The sequence below is a fragment of the Cavia porcellus genome, unplaced genomic scaffold, assembly GCF_034190915.1.
Source record: "Cavia porcellus strain 051 isolate PalLab524CR breed Dunkin Hartley unplaced genomic scaffold, mCavPor4.1 scaffold_26, whole genome shotgun sequence".
Classification (NCBI taxonomy): Eukaryota; Metazoa; Chordata; class Mammalia; order Rodentia; family Caviidae; genus Cavia; species Cavia porcellus.
Window position 1 is genome coordinate 6807648 of NW_026947509.1, and position 15412 is coordinate 6823059.

The window sequence follows — 15412 nt, forward strand, 5'->3', positions numbered from 1 at the left end:
AGTTGAATCGTCAGGCTGTACTTGGTCTTGTTCTGTGTTAACTGAAGTGAAATGACCTTACAGTGACTGCTATGGAGTCACTCAACAGTTTTGATTGAGAATCAGCTTACCTAACTGTACTGCAACTTAATATTTCTATTTACTAAATACTATTTAGCTGTTTGGTTTTTTTCAAAAAATAATCTGAAAATTTATTTGATAATTTCATAAGTAAATAATCTTTCTGATAGAATTCTCATTTTGGTTGTAACATTATACATCAGGGTATTAATTAACTCAGGAAGTTCACAAAGAAAAAAAAAAGCCCTTAATATCAAACGCTAATTTTTTCAAATCTTTTACTCATTAGGACGTTGTTTTATATGTGCTACTAGAACCTGGTAGATTCGCCATTTGCTGAGGAAAATTTGTAGAAAATATTGGCTTAGAAGAAAACTTAAAGAGCCTAATTATGGCTTTGCCCAGCTGGGCAATGCGGAACTCCAAAGTGTGATGTAGAATTTAAGTCTCAAGTATGAGCTAAGACTTACTGCTTTACAAGTTTGCCAAGGGAGTAGTCAAAGCAAACTTAGGATTTCCAAGGTTGACAGAGGAATTGAGTATTTTATAAATATCTAAGCTTTTCACAGTTACTCATGTTGTCAATGCATAATATCTAAACAAGCAGAGAAACATTTGGATAAATGGTGAAGTAACATCTTGTTGACAGAAAATTTTTAGTATGAAACATGAATTTCATACTGTGAATTTTAGTATGAAACATGATAAGTTGGTAGAATAAAGACATCTTAAAGAGTGATTTACAAATCTGCATAAAAGTTGACCAAGATCTTTTCAAAATTTAAATTCTATTTCTTGTTAAATTATTTCTAGGAAATTATTTTCTGGCATTTCGACAAATTATACATTGTAAAGAGTTTAACCTATTAGTCTATTGCACTTATTGATATTTTGCTAATTAGCTTGAAGTGTCCTCTGCATTTTAGACAATGTCTATGGTAAAAATGGTGAATATTGTGCTCCCAGGTGCCTCCCTTTCCTTGTGATGACTAAAGACGAAAGTGCAAGACAATGTGATTGGTGGAGACGCTGGTCCCTCTAGCTCTGAACCCCTGTTTTGTTGTATAGTATTTTGTAACTTTGATGTGAGGTCTTCATCACACACACATCACAGTGTGTCTCAAAGCTTAGGTGTGTAGGATGCAACTGGTTAGCGTGAGCCTTCCTGATATACTGGCAGGGTCTGTATTACTACTGCATGACCTGAGCTAGTCCAGCCTCTCAGGAGTGGTCTGTGAACTTCCCAGAGCTGGTTTAACCATTGCTATTTCCCTGAGGAAAATGATGCTTTCAAGTTAAGCATCAAAGCTTAAAATGGTCCTTTAGTTTCAAAAAGTCTCTGTGGATCCTGTTCATTTTGATATTTTTTGTAGAACCAGGAAAGAGGAAATGAAGTAAATTAGGACATGTTCTTTCACCTCTAGACACTTGGAAAGGGGAAAAAGCCCCTATGTGCAAGCAAGAGACCATTTGGTATTTTAGCCTATGGACTTGTGGTGCTGAACTGAGCTAAGAATAAAATGAGCAATCACTTTCTGTTCGGGGGAGAAGGATTTGTATTTAAAGGTAGCTGGACGAATCCTATTGAAGCTTACAGAATGGTTTTGACCAAATTCTTATTTGTTGCCCAGTTTTTGGCATTAATGACCTGAGACACTGTGTTTCAGGAGGTGACCTGCTGTGTGTTTAACTAAGATAGGCATCCTTAAAATAGATTCAGATGAAATACTACAGCTCAACTTAAAAATTAGGAAGTCATTTACAGTGACGGTAGTGATGAACAGAACTGATACCTTACGTCTATCATCTCCATCATTGTCATCACTATCACCATCATCACCACCATCATCACCATCGTCACCATCACTGTCACCAACATCACCATCGCCATCATCATCATCACCAGCAACAGGAGCGCAACAGCACCATCGTCTTGATTACTTTTCTGTCATTGATGGGACAAATTACCCAATACCCAAAATGAAGGAAGGAAAGGTTTATTTAGCTCACAGTTTGTGGAGGTTTTAGCTCATAATCAGCTGGCTCCAAGGAAGGGTGGCTCATGGCACAGGGGCAACACTTCAAGGCAGCAGCCAGCAGAAGCAGCCAGAGCAAAAGAGGGGGAAGCCAGCCTCTTTTCTTCCCTTATATTGTACTCAGACCACTGCCCTTCAGGGCAGATGTAGCACTCACAAAATCTCTGTGCCCTCCTGTTGCACAGGATGAAGATATTTACAAAGTAAGGATCTGGCTCCCTGCTGAGTCTCTCAGTTAAACCTCTAAACTTCTCAAGTTGACACAATGTATCAATCATAACTGCCATCAATACCATCACTGTCATCACCACTATCACCACCACCATCAGCATCACCGTCATCACCATCATCACCATCATGGCATCACCATCATCTTCATCTTCATCACCATTGTTACAGTCATCTCTATCACCAATATCACTACCATCTCCATAATTACCACCACCACAATTATATATTTTTATTACAATTGTATATTATTTAACCTGTTCTTCCAAAACAAGGTTCCCTGCTTCCAGAATTGGATCAGTTTTTAAGATCTTTTGTAGGCAGATAAATTTACAGCAGCGGAGGAACCTATGCCAAACACGTCTGTTGGGAAAATCCTGTGCTCTTTCTGCTCACTCCTGCAATGGACGCTAGCGAATTTTACAGGTTGAAAGCAGACATTAATTCAAAGCCTCGATCAGTGGCTCGGCAGTGCCCCCTTCTGTCCAGGATCTAGAAGTCCAGTTTGAGAGGCCAGTATAATAGTGACTTTAGATTCCAACAACCTGTGACAGAAACAGCATTAATGTGGCGCCACCCCACTGGTGTCCCCCAGAGACCCAGCCCCAGAAAATTCTTGTCCTCCCCCACCCCAACATCTTCCTGGAAGACGCTTGGTAGGCTCATTCACATCAGGCTCTGGAGTTTTGCAAGGAGTTTTGATGCAGGCAGAGCTACAAACAGGGGATCCAGGAAGTGGGAGATTTCTGGGATCACAGTGTCAGCTCAGGGTCAAATCCATTTTTATGTGACTGTTTGATAGTGTTCTTCACAGATTCTTAAAAGGATTGGAACAAAGCGTGGTTATCTTGATGGCTAAGTTTTTGGGCACCCCGTTAAGCATCCTCTCTACTGCCCTGCTCCTCTCTCTCCCCCTAGTCCCCGCTCGCTCACTGGGCAGTGGCCCTTTTCTGAATGCCCTGCCATTCCTAATGTTCTGAATGTCACACTGCAGGTCACCTCCTCGGCGTAGCGCGGTGTCCACTGGTGAAGAAGCAGTTCCACCCCGTCCATCACAGGATATCACAGTGCAGGGACACTGGACCCTGCGCTTCCATTAACCTGGTGGTGGTGACAGGTTCAGTGAGTTCAGGTTCAGTGGGTTTAGGAAGCAAAGGAGGAGAGAAGGCCCTTGGGTTCAAAGGCTCATAAAATGATAAAGTTATGTAATGTTTACATTACTTCAATAAAAAGGTAAAAGATGGTGTTCCCTGTAGTCTTGGAATGATCTTTACTTTGCATGGCTAAATCCTCAGTGTTTCAAACTGCTGGATTTTTTTTTCCTGGTGAGATGAAACAGGTAACCAGATTGGGGAGGGCGTTTCCCTAGGAGCGCGGGGTTTAATCCTAACCTCCTAAGAGCTCTGGTGACAGCGCCCTAGTCACTGAAGCCAGGGGGGCAGCCACAGTGCTTCCAGGTGAGGAAGGTGACCAGGGTTCAGCCCTCAGAGATCAGCACCTGCGACTCAGGACATGGAGTGTCAGGAGACCTTCGGGACTGTGTCAGAGAAGAAGGGGTTAGCAGTGTTCAACAGCCCTGAGGGTTCACAGGGGTGTTTTGGGGGTTCAGCTTGTGATCTATTTTGGAGGAGCTGGTTTTCCTTCCATTGACCAGTGTCCTGGCTTTAACAAAGTAGGGAACCTGGAAACCTTTTAGTTGTAGAAGACAGTGCCAAAGAGGGATGGTCTTGATCCACAGTGAGAGTTTAAATTCACGTAGGCCTTTGCTTTCAGACATGAAAACAGATCCCATCTCATTTCAGAAGGACGGAGACGGCTTCGCCCTGTGTTTATTAGGAACTGAAGAGTGGAGGGGTGCTTAGTAAGAGGCTAAAACTCTGTGTGATAAGATCTGCTGGAAATGAGCCAGGCTGCCAGCTGATGTGCGTGTGATTAGTAGCCACGCAGACACCTTATTTTCCAGGTCCGCAAACCCTGGAGAAAAGGAATAATCTACCTCTGTGTCAGGAGATAACTTCCCATCAGCTTTGCCAAAAGCCTGAGGATGTGTTTCATGCTAAGCTAGAACAGACATTGCTTTCACTGATGTCTTTTTCAGGGAAAATTTATGTTTGTCTGTTTAATGGATTTCCCCCACTACGGCACATCCCAACACACATGATTTAAATATGGGTTTCATTGACATCCACTCTCTAACCTTAACTAAATTGTGCTGTTACTGAATGGTAACTCAGCTAAAAAATCCTGTATGTCATTTAATGAGACTTTCAAACTTGATTTTAAAGTAAAAAAAAGTTTGCTTGCAAAAAATATTGACTGCCACACGAATTATTTCATAAATAAGAATAAAGCACATAAAAAAGAATAAATTACAGGATCACAGCGTGGTATTAGGCTGTTATCATTTTAATGACTCTATTACGTGACACTTTTACCTGGCAAAAGGAGCCAAGCCTCCCCATCACGAGGTGTAGCAAAGGTTTTATGAGTTTGCAATCTTTTCCAGGAGTCCAGAAGGTCACAAAGTATTTACACAGAAACGCCCATGTGTCTTATTTTTAAATTAATTAAACTTTCCATTATTCATCATGGGCATTTAAGATGAATGGGCAGTATTTATAAATTTAATATATAATATATATTATAATATATAATAAATATTTATATTTATTATAAATAATAATATAAATAATATAAATATAATAATAAATAATATTTATATATTATCTTCTTAATATATGTAAATGCTGACAGCGTAGTAATGGTGTTTCATTCTTTTATTGCACATATATTTTAGGGGAGCGAAGTTCAGTTGTGCAGAGTCTTGTGATCTGGCCTTGGAAACTTGGAGATTTCAAATCGCACCATGGGACAATGAAGCAAACATCAGGGACAAAATTTTTGATTCTCTGTGTGTTGCAGAGGACAGCTGAACCCAGGTTTTCTTACTGACCTGCAAAGTGAGTGCTGTTTAAGGCTGTTTCCCCTGTAGCTGCGGCCAGGTTTGGGGTTTGAGGGAAGTAGGTTCTGTGTCGTTCACCATTAAGATAGAGCAGAGTGACTGGTGCTTAAAAACAATGTCAAGTATCTCGGAGAACCAGAGGAGAGGTGGGCAATGCTCAGAACGGTGGCTTACCTTAGTCTCCAGTGGGTGGACAGAGACCCGATTCATACAAGCTCTTATTTTATATAGCAGATGGATGGAGCTGGCCGGGATCCTGTGGGCCACATCGCAGAGGAAGCTCATCTTGAACAGGTTGGGTTTTGCAGGAGTGATTTTCACGGATAACCAGTTTTGTAAAAGCTGGTTTGGAAAAGTCACTTTGAGTATATGATCACTTCGAAGTGGTCATAATCTTCACTTCCCTTGCATGGGACCGGTCTCCAAGCTGTCTTCTCAACTGGACAGTGGTACTGGGGGCACTGAGGCAAGGAAATAAAATATTTATGTGCCCTTGGAAAATCTTATGAGTTCACCAACAAAGTAATTTATCTCTCTCTTCCTTTACTTACTTTATATCGTTTTACGCTGCAGTGCGCCCCTGAGTTACGGACAGTCTAGTTGTGGACTGTCACCCACGCGAGTGGACCTCACATTAGGAGGATGCGTAGATGCGGAGAAGTCACGGTGGGAACTGCCGTGTTTGCCGGACACTGTCGCCTTGTGCCGCCGTGTGCTCACTGTGCAGCGCTTGGTCAGAGCCTGTGATGTCAGCAAGCAGAGGAAAGCCACGCTGCAGAGGAGGCTTGGAGTTTTATGATTCTCATTGCATATTTGTGTCAAAGGTATCTAAGAGTCACTTTGTCAGACGTGGGGATGAATCGACTTGTGAAATTCTCCTGGGATAGAAATCATACCTAAGTGAGGGACTTTACTGTTTGGAAAGGGTCAGGAATACGCCTGTATTTCTTAGACTTTATTCATAGTAAGTCAATGCCATTTACCTTGTATACACATTGGGCTTTGATATAATTAGTTCGTAAGAAATTACAATGTAGACTCAAAATTTGAGTAGAGGGACTATAATTTTTGTTTTTATTTGTTTTCTAATTTGCCTCAGAGAGCTGGCCTTGAACTTGGTGATCCTCCTGCCTCAGCCTCCTGAGTAGATCTGATTGTAGACATGCACCATTGTACCTGGGCATAATTTTTATTTTTAATGATAAGAATGATTATAGTTATGGTCTTCAGTGATATATACTTAATAAAGTAGAAAATGGAGCTCCTGTGGCCTGGGTCTCATTGAGGAGACACAGACACTAGTAATGCATGGGGTGTGCAGGCAGTGTCTGGGCTCCTAAGAGCACTGCTTTGGTTTTGGTTTTCAGCAGGGCAGTGCAGCTGGAAATTCTGCTCTTTCTTTTGTTATGGAACCAGGATAGGAACCTAATAAGTGCTTTGAAGTTTTAAAAATGCATTTTATTATGCACATTAATTATAATGAATATTGGTGTCAGTGTGGTATTTTCACAAGTGTATGGAATGTATTTTGACCCTATCCACCCCATCACCTTCTCTTATACCTCCCCTTCCATTATTCCTTTCTTCTTCTTTTTTATTTTATTGTATGGGAAAAGGTAAAATGAAATTTCATAAAATGATAAGATAGCACGGGTCAACACAAATGACACAAAAATACCATTTATAGAAGTAATAGCAGAAAACTTCCCAGTCATGGGAAAAGGACCTGACATACAAATAAGTGAAACATATAGAACTCCAACTAGCCATAACCAAAATAGATCTACACCCAGACATATAATAATCAAGAGCCCAGAAATTCAGCACAAGAACAGAATATTAAAGTCTACTAGAGAAAAAGAACAGATCACCTATAAAGGAAAACCTATCAGAACCGTGACAGACTTCTCAACACAAACCATCAAGTCAAGAAGAGCTTCGAGTGAAGTATTTCAAGTCCTGAAAAAAAAAAACCCCAAACTTCCAACCCAGATTGATCTACCCTGCAAAACTATCTCTCAAAATTAATGGAGGAATAAGATACTTCCATGACAAACAACTGAAGGAATTCATGACCACCAAACCAACCCTACAGAGAGTGCTGAAGGACATTCTAGAGAGAAATAAAGATGATCATGTTTCCAGGAATTTGGAGTTTGATATAAGTTGGTTATGAGGGGGAGCACCAAGTGGGGCAAGGAATTGAGTGGAGGGGAAAAGTGGGAGCCAACAGCAGGAGGATAGCATCCCAGAGATGAACCAGTGCATGTTGATGGTAACCATGAATGTAGATGGCCTCAGTTCTCGAATAAAAAGAAACACAGGCAGAATGGATTGGGAGGCAAGGCTCATCAATATGCTTTATACAAGAAACACATTTGACTTGAAAGGAAATTCATGCACTGAAGACTGAAGAGAAGGCAATGCTTCATGCAATGAGAACCCAGAAGAAGGCAGGGGTAGCTTGCCCATCAGCCACAGCATGGAAAAGGAAGGCATGGTATTTTCATACAGTGGAAAGCTACTCGGCTAGGAAGAAGGATGATCTCAAGGCTCTTATAGGTAAATGGATGCAATGTGAGCTCATGCTCTTGGGTGAAATGGTTTGGACTCACATGGGTGAACACCATGTGTCTTCCTAGTATAGAAAGCTGAGGGAGTTAGTAGGGTCCAAAATGTACAATAGATATTGTGAAAGTGATGGGGAGGAAACATCTGAAAAGGAAAGGTGGTAGACATTGTAATTTTCTGTTATCTTGTTTTGAACTCCTGTTTCATTTTCATTGCTTTGTTTTGTTTGATTTTATTTTGTCTGATGGAATGGGCAACTGTTTTTAAGACGGCAAGATACATTATGGAAGCCATTATTGATTTTCTATTATCTTGTTTTGAAGTTCTGTAACGATTTCATTATTTTGTTTTGGCTGATTTTAGTGTTTTGTTTGATTTTATTATGTCTGATGATATAGGCAGCTATTCTAAAGATAACCAGAGGCCTTATGGTAGACTTTGCTGATTTCCTATTATCTTGTTTTAAAGCGCTGTATCACTTTCATTGTTCTGTTCTGACTGGATTTATTCTATTTTATTTTGTTTAGTTTTATTCTATTTAAAAAAGATGTAGGAGGTAGGGAAAAATGGCGGCTTGATAGAGGGCTGGATGGAGAGTCTCTGTGGGAAGGCAGCTCAGATGCTAGAATTTGACAGCATGGAGAGGGCCAGACGATTGGAGGATGATTTTTATTAAGCCAGGAGGAAACTGAAGGGAAAAATACAATTAGGAAGAGGAAGGAAAAGCACAGGTGAAGGGCTGTAGCCTGACGCGCTCACTGAGACCCATTTGCGCTTTGCTGGGCGTGCCCTGGAGTCAGATGATCCAAAGTCACGCTGAAGCCGCAGCTGCTGATAACGGGAGTCGATGAGTCCCTGGCACCTTGATGGGAAGATGCGACACAGTCTAGAATGGAACCAAGGGGTAGAGCTTTATTGGCTTTTGGTGAGTACTGGAAATTGGGTCCCGGGGCCCTGAGCCAGAGGAGGCCATGGAGAGGACCATGTGCCTGGGCGCCAAAGCCGAGCGTGGCACCACGCAGTGTTCTGAAGAGGCAGGATGCTGATCTAGATGTGGAAAAACCACATCAAGCTAGAATCTACCTCTGCAGAGGAAGGAAAAACGCAAGTGTAGGGCTGGAGCCCTGCATGCTCACTGAAACCGTCCATGCTGTACTGGGAGTGCCGTGGAGTCAGGTGATTCAAGGTGGAGCTGAAGCCATGGCTGCCAATAAGGAGAACTGTTGAGTCCTGAGCTCTTGGTGGGAGGACGCAGTGTGGTGTGGAGTGGAGTCAAGAGGAGAAGCTGCATTGATTCTGGGTGAGTGGTGGGGATTGGGTCCCACAGCTGCTGTTGCTGGCTGGAGGACATCTTGGAGTTGGGCAGAATCCGGCACCATGGCAGTATCAGTCGACTGCCCCTGGTGCAGAGAGGATAGGTGGGCTCTGCTGGGGCTGAGCTGTGCCTCTGGGCACCCAATAGCCAGGGACAAAAAGGTCCAACTCTGTGACATCCTAAATCGCTGAAGGAATTTGTGGGTCAACTGGTTCCGAGGCTAGAGGCTAGCCTGCACCATTCTTGTGCCCCTGCATGTACCTCAGATAACAGCAAATTGGGGAGGGCAGCAAAACCCAGTCAGCATGCTTCAGAAAGACCCTAAGCAATATGGAGAGGGCCAAAGACCCCTAGGACACACCTGTCTGAAAGAAAACAGAAACATGACAAGAGATAGAAATTAAAAAAACCCCTCCAGTTGCTGACCCTGGGAAAATAAGCCCAGGAGAGGTAAATACAGAAGAGAACCAGTGCAGTAATCATGCAATATTAGACACAGCATCAGTGGACATAAAGAAATGCCTTTGTGACCTCATAGATGAATTTAAAACCGTACTTCTGATGCAAGTGAGGCAAGATATAAAAAGATTAATTAAGAAATGACAAGTCCCTCCTAAGAGAACACAGGTGGAAGAGTGGAGAAACTCAGAAAAGGAAGAGAAATCTTTGATGAAGAATATAAACAAAATCTAGAATACATGAAACAGATCCAAAGAGACTACCAGGAAACTAAAAACTCCATTGAAAGCTGGCAAAATGCCTTGACAGAAACTAAAGTTAGCCTTTTGAAACTTGAAGAGAGATTTATGATGTGTGATCATGAAAGAAAAGATCTCTTAAAAATAACAAGGAACCAGGAAGAAACAATTCAAAGGGTAGAAGACGACAAGAGGATCTGTAACTTAAGAATAAAAAATGTGAACAAAGAAGCAGGAGTAACCACAAATGAACTACAAAGACTATTCACAGATATAATTAAGGAAAACTTCCCAAGCATAGGGAAAAAAATGATATCCAGATAAATGAGGCATACAGAACTCCAGCTACCTACAACCAAAACAGATCTACAGTCAAACATATAATAATCAAGATACCAGAAATCCACCACAAGAATGAATATTAAAAGTGGCCAGAGAAAAGAAGCAGATCACCTACAAAGGACAAATCATCAAAATAACGACAGACTTATCAACACAAAGTCTCAAATCAAGAAGAACCTGGGAGCCTGGGGGGAAACAGTCCAAGCCCTGAAAGAAAATAACTTCCAACCAAGCAGTCTTTACTGATACCTGGAAAAACTCTCAAAATTAATGGAGAAACAAGATATTTTCAAGACAAGGAGGAACTGTGGGGATTCATCGCCACCAATCCAATCCTACAAAAAATACTGAAGGACATTCCAGAGAGAGAGAGGAAAAAAGACCAGGATTCCAGCAACAGTGGCAGAGAGGCCTCAATGAATGGGGCAGACAGTGGAATGAAGGAGTAAAGTGGACAAATAATGACAGAAGAATAAAATAGCAGAGATGAGGCAGAGACGGTAAGCTATAATCTTTAATATAGATAGCCCTGATACACTAGCAAAAAAAGAAACACAGGTAGAGTAGACTAGGAGGCAGGATCCATTGAGAGGCTCTGAATAGGAGATACACTCAACCTGAAAGAGGGTTAATAAACTGAAAGTCAAAGATGAGAAAACGATGCTATATGTGACAGGAAACCAGAGAGAAATAGGGACAACTCGTCCAGCAGCCACAGATAGGTTGGAAAGCTATGACACTTATGTGCAGTGTAGAACTATACAACTGGATGGAAGGAAAACCCTATGACTTTAGTTAGTAATGGAGTAAAGCTAGAGATCAAGGTCAGGGGTAAAAAGGTTCAGCAACACTCAGATAGATAGCAGGTTGACCCCTAATCTAAAAACTATAGGAGCTAGTGGGACCCAAAATATACAAAGCATCCTGAGAAAGGGAAAGGGGAGGAATTGCCTAAAAAAGGAAGGCAGAGGACATTGCTAAAAGTGTATCAGAATTTAAAAGCCACAGTAGTCTTACTGTTCTGTTTAGTTTGATTATATTTTGTTCAGGTCTGTCTATTCATATGAGATTTGAGGGCACAGAAAGCTAACCCAAAAATAACAAGTTATACCATGGTAACTATCCTTAATTTCCTATTAACTTAAACTAAAACCCTGTATTACTTACATTGTCTTACTATGACTGATCTTATTTGAAGCTGGTTTGTTAGACCACTATTTTGCATTGACTGATTTTATTTGAATTTGGTATGCGTGATAGTATCAAGTCTAAAAGTAGAGACAACTACTCTGAAGATGACAAGATGTAAAAGACACCCATAACCGTTTTGATCATTAACTGCTTTCAAGTCCCACAATGTCTTCAAAGTTGTGTTTTTTATAAAAATAGCTATGTAATGCTATGCTTAACTATATAATGCCTGATGTGGTGGACAATTCTATTCAAAATAACAAGAAAAAACATAGTAACTACTGTAGATTACCTAATATTGTGGTCTTATATGTCTTTTTCATTGCATATTTTTCTAAGAATTTGTTTTGTTGTCTTGTTTTGATCTGTTTTTCCCTAAAATACAGAAAGGATAGATATACATGTAGAGATTCACACATGGGAAGAATTTCTAAACTATTTATGGGAACAGATTATATAATACATGATGTAATGAACAGATACTCTGAAGAAGAAAAGATACTAAGAAACCCAATGCTAATTCTGTAGCATTATGATATAATCTAGCGATACTATTATTCACTGTTCAGAGTGATATTAGTCTAGTCTCTTATGTTCAATTTCAGCATACGTAAAGATAAAGGCAACTACTTTGAAGAGAATGAGAGACATTATGGTAGTCATCATTGACTTCCCCAAAATCAGGTCTTGAAGATGTAAAAAGCCTTCATTATCCTGTAATGATCTGATTAGTTCTATAATGTTCAGTATGTATTTAATATGTGTGAAGATGGGGACAACTGTTTGGAAGAAAACTAGAGATGATAAGATAGACAGTGAAGATCTCCAGTGGACTTGCTTTGAAATCTGTGTTACTTTAAATTGTTTCCTTATGAACTGTTTTGTTTTGTCATGTTTAATCTTACCCTCTTTAAGATAAAAAACAAGTGTGTAGGACAGATAACCATATTACTAAGTTTTTGTTGGATCATTGAGCAGAACTGTTGGTAGTGTCATTATTTGAATATCACTTTGTATGCTTTAATTTTGTAACTTGAGCAACTATTTCGAAGATGACAATATGTAACGTATCAACTAGTGATTTCTTACTGTTTATTTTTCTGAAATTCTGTATTATTTCTACCCTTTCTTCTGTTTTTTCCCCTTTAAATAAAAAAAAGATGGTAGGAGAATAACTAATACTTGTATATTTTATCTTTAAGGTAGTTATTCAGAGTACAAGATATGAGTATAAAAAGTTCTCCAATCGATGTAACCACAAATCTTTTTTCTAGGAGCTAAAAGACACAGATAGTATAACTAACTTGCATTTTTTCTTTTTCCTTTCCTTCCTTTACCCTTTTTCCCATTCTAGTTCCTTTTTAGCAATTTCTTCCTATTTCACAAAACCTATTGTACATTTTAGACCTTATTTGCTCTTGCAGTTTCTTACAACAGGAAGACAACAGACATGAGTCTGATTTGTTTCACTAATGAGTTAGGTCTCAAGTTGTATCCATTTATCTATAACAGTCTCAAGTTTAGCCTTCTTTATGGCTGTGTAGTACTCCATTGTGTAAAAATACCATGTCTTCATATCCATTCGTCAGTTGATGGGCATTTGGGTTGATTCCAGGATTAATTGTGCTGTGAACATGGTGCACAAATACAGCTGTGGTATGATGTTTTTAATTCTGAGACGATACCAAAAAAGAGAATAGCTGGGTCAAATGGGACCTCTAGTCCTAGATTTAAGGAGTCTTCAGACTGATTTCCATAGTGGTTGCACCAGGCTGCACTCCTACCTACAGTGCAGGAGAGTTCCTTCTTCCCCACAGCCTCTCCAGCATTTGTTATTGGTTGATTTCTTGGTGATGGCCATTCTTTCTGGAGTGAGATGGGATCTCAGTGTTGTTTCAATTTGCTTTTCTCGAATGATCAGTGATTTAAAACATTTAAAAAATATCTTTATTTGTGTTTGTATTTCCTCTGAGAAGTGTGTATTCATCTTTGATGCCCATTTTTGGATTGAGTCTTTGAATTTACGGGTTTTGATTTTTTTCAGTTCTTTGTATGTTCTAGATAAAAAGTCCTTTGTCTGAGGGACAGTTAGCTAAAATTGTTTCCCACTCTGTTGGTTGTCTCTTCACTCTGTTGGTGATTTCTTTTGATGTGCAAAAGCTTTTTAATAAGATGAGGTCCCAGTTGTTGATTCTTTTAGGTACTTCTGTACAGTTTGGATTTTGTTCATGAATTCTCTGCCTACACCCATGTCTCCTGTCTGCTTCCCCTTCAGTAGACTGCATGTTTCTGTTTTATTATTTAGATCTTTGATCCATTCTGACTTTAATGCTGGTGATAAAATATGGGTCTACTTTTAGTCTTTGGCATGTAGAAAGCCATTTTTCCAGCGTCATTTATTAAAGAGGTACCCAGTTTGATTAGAGATAAGGTGCCTGAGTGTGTCTGGAGTTGTGTCTGCATCTTCTGATCTGTTCCATTGATCCTCAGGTCTGTGTTTTTCCCAGTACCATGCTGTTTTTATCACAGTAGTTTTGTGGTATAATTGCAAGTCAGGAATTGTGCTGCCTCTTGTCTTGCCTTTCTCATTTCTTCTTATCATAGTCTCCTTTCTACTTCAGTGTTTTTCTTTTTAATTTCACATTTACAGAGAACGTGATACTTGTTTTAAGTCTGGCTTATTGAGTTTACCATATCCTGCAGTTTATTTAATCCATTTTGTTGCAGGTGACACAATGTTACTCTTCCACCAGTTGAGGAAGATCCCCTTCGTGTGTGCCCATTTCTTTGTCCATTCACCTGTGGATGCACACACAGGCTGGACCCACACCTCAGTGCTGTGAGTTGTGCCTCAGTAAGTGTGGGTTTGTGGGTGGCATCATGGGACTCTCGCTTTGATTCCGCTGGGTACACAGCATGGAGTGGGAAAGCCGCCTCCACTGAAGCGGTGGCTTTAGTTTCCTGAGGAAACCCCTTCCTCATTTCCACAGCGACTGCACTAATCCCTTCTCTCCCAGCCACGCAGAGCGTGTCCTGTCTCTTCCACGCCCTCGCTGACACTTACCTTCTCCGTACTCCACGACGGTTGTGCTGACTGGGCGAGAGGCGCCTGCCTCAGTGTGGTTCTGGTTCTGCGTTTCTCTAATGGCGATGACATTGGTCTCACCCTCCCCTATTTTTATTGGTAATCTGTACTTCTTTTGAGAAGTGTCTGTTCAATTCGTTTGCCCATTGTTTTGTTAAATAAAGCATAGACAGTGATCACATCCATCCCAGGCAGTTTGTTCCTGTACAGGATACACCTTGATTTGTCCCCACCCTCTTCCCTTCCCTGTCCACAAAGCTCAGTTTTCAGGTTACCCTCTTTTTCTCATTTTTCCTTTCCTTTTTTCTCCCTCCCCACTTTCGTAGTTTCCTGTTTCCTTTTGAACAATTTCTTCCTATTTCACAATATCTATTGTGCGTTTTGGTTCTTACATTTTTAGTGTCTCACTCCAGAGGGATAAGAGGATATTTACCCCTGTGTGTCTGATTTATTTCACTTATGATTATGGTCTCAAAGTCCATTCATTAGCTATCAATGTCTCAATTTCGTTTCTTTAAAACGCATGCTTTTTATTATTCATCGATTGCTGGACATTTAGGTTGTTTTCAAGATCTGTTGTTTACAAAATGTGCTGCTGTAAACCTGGGTTCCCATATATTGCTGTGGTGTGATGCTTTTAGTTCTTCATGAAAGATACCCAAGGGGAATACCTGGGTCAAATGGTACTTCTAATCCTACTTTTTGGAGGACTCTCCATGCTGATTTCTACAGTGATTGTGCCAATCTACACTCTCACCAACTATTGAGAAGGGTTCTTTTCCCCCCACATCTCTGCCAAAGGAGATGGAGGAGGATACCAGGAAATGAAAAGATATCCCTTGCCCTTGGGTAGGAAGAACCAACATAGTGAAAATGGCCATACTCGCAAACTGTTATACAGATTAACGCAATCCCAACCAAAAT

The 15412-nt window shown here is 40.4% G+C and overlaps 1 long non-coding RNA gene across 1 annotated transcript; it reads left to right on the plus strand.

Moving 5' to 3' along the window:
- Window positions 1-5162: 5162 nt before the first annotated feature.
- LOC134473104 (uncharacterized) lies at window positions 5163-14968 on the plus strand. The gene is made up of 5 exons (XR_010043216.1): window positions 5163-5284; window positions 5518-5580; window positions 5860-6110; window positions 14131-14257; window positions 14421-14968. It is a non-coding gene; the product is annotated as an uncharacterized LOC134473104 (long non-coding RNA).
- The last annotated feature ends 444 nt before the right edge of the window (window positions 14969-15412 follow it).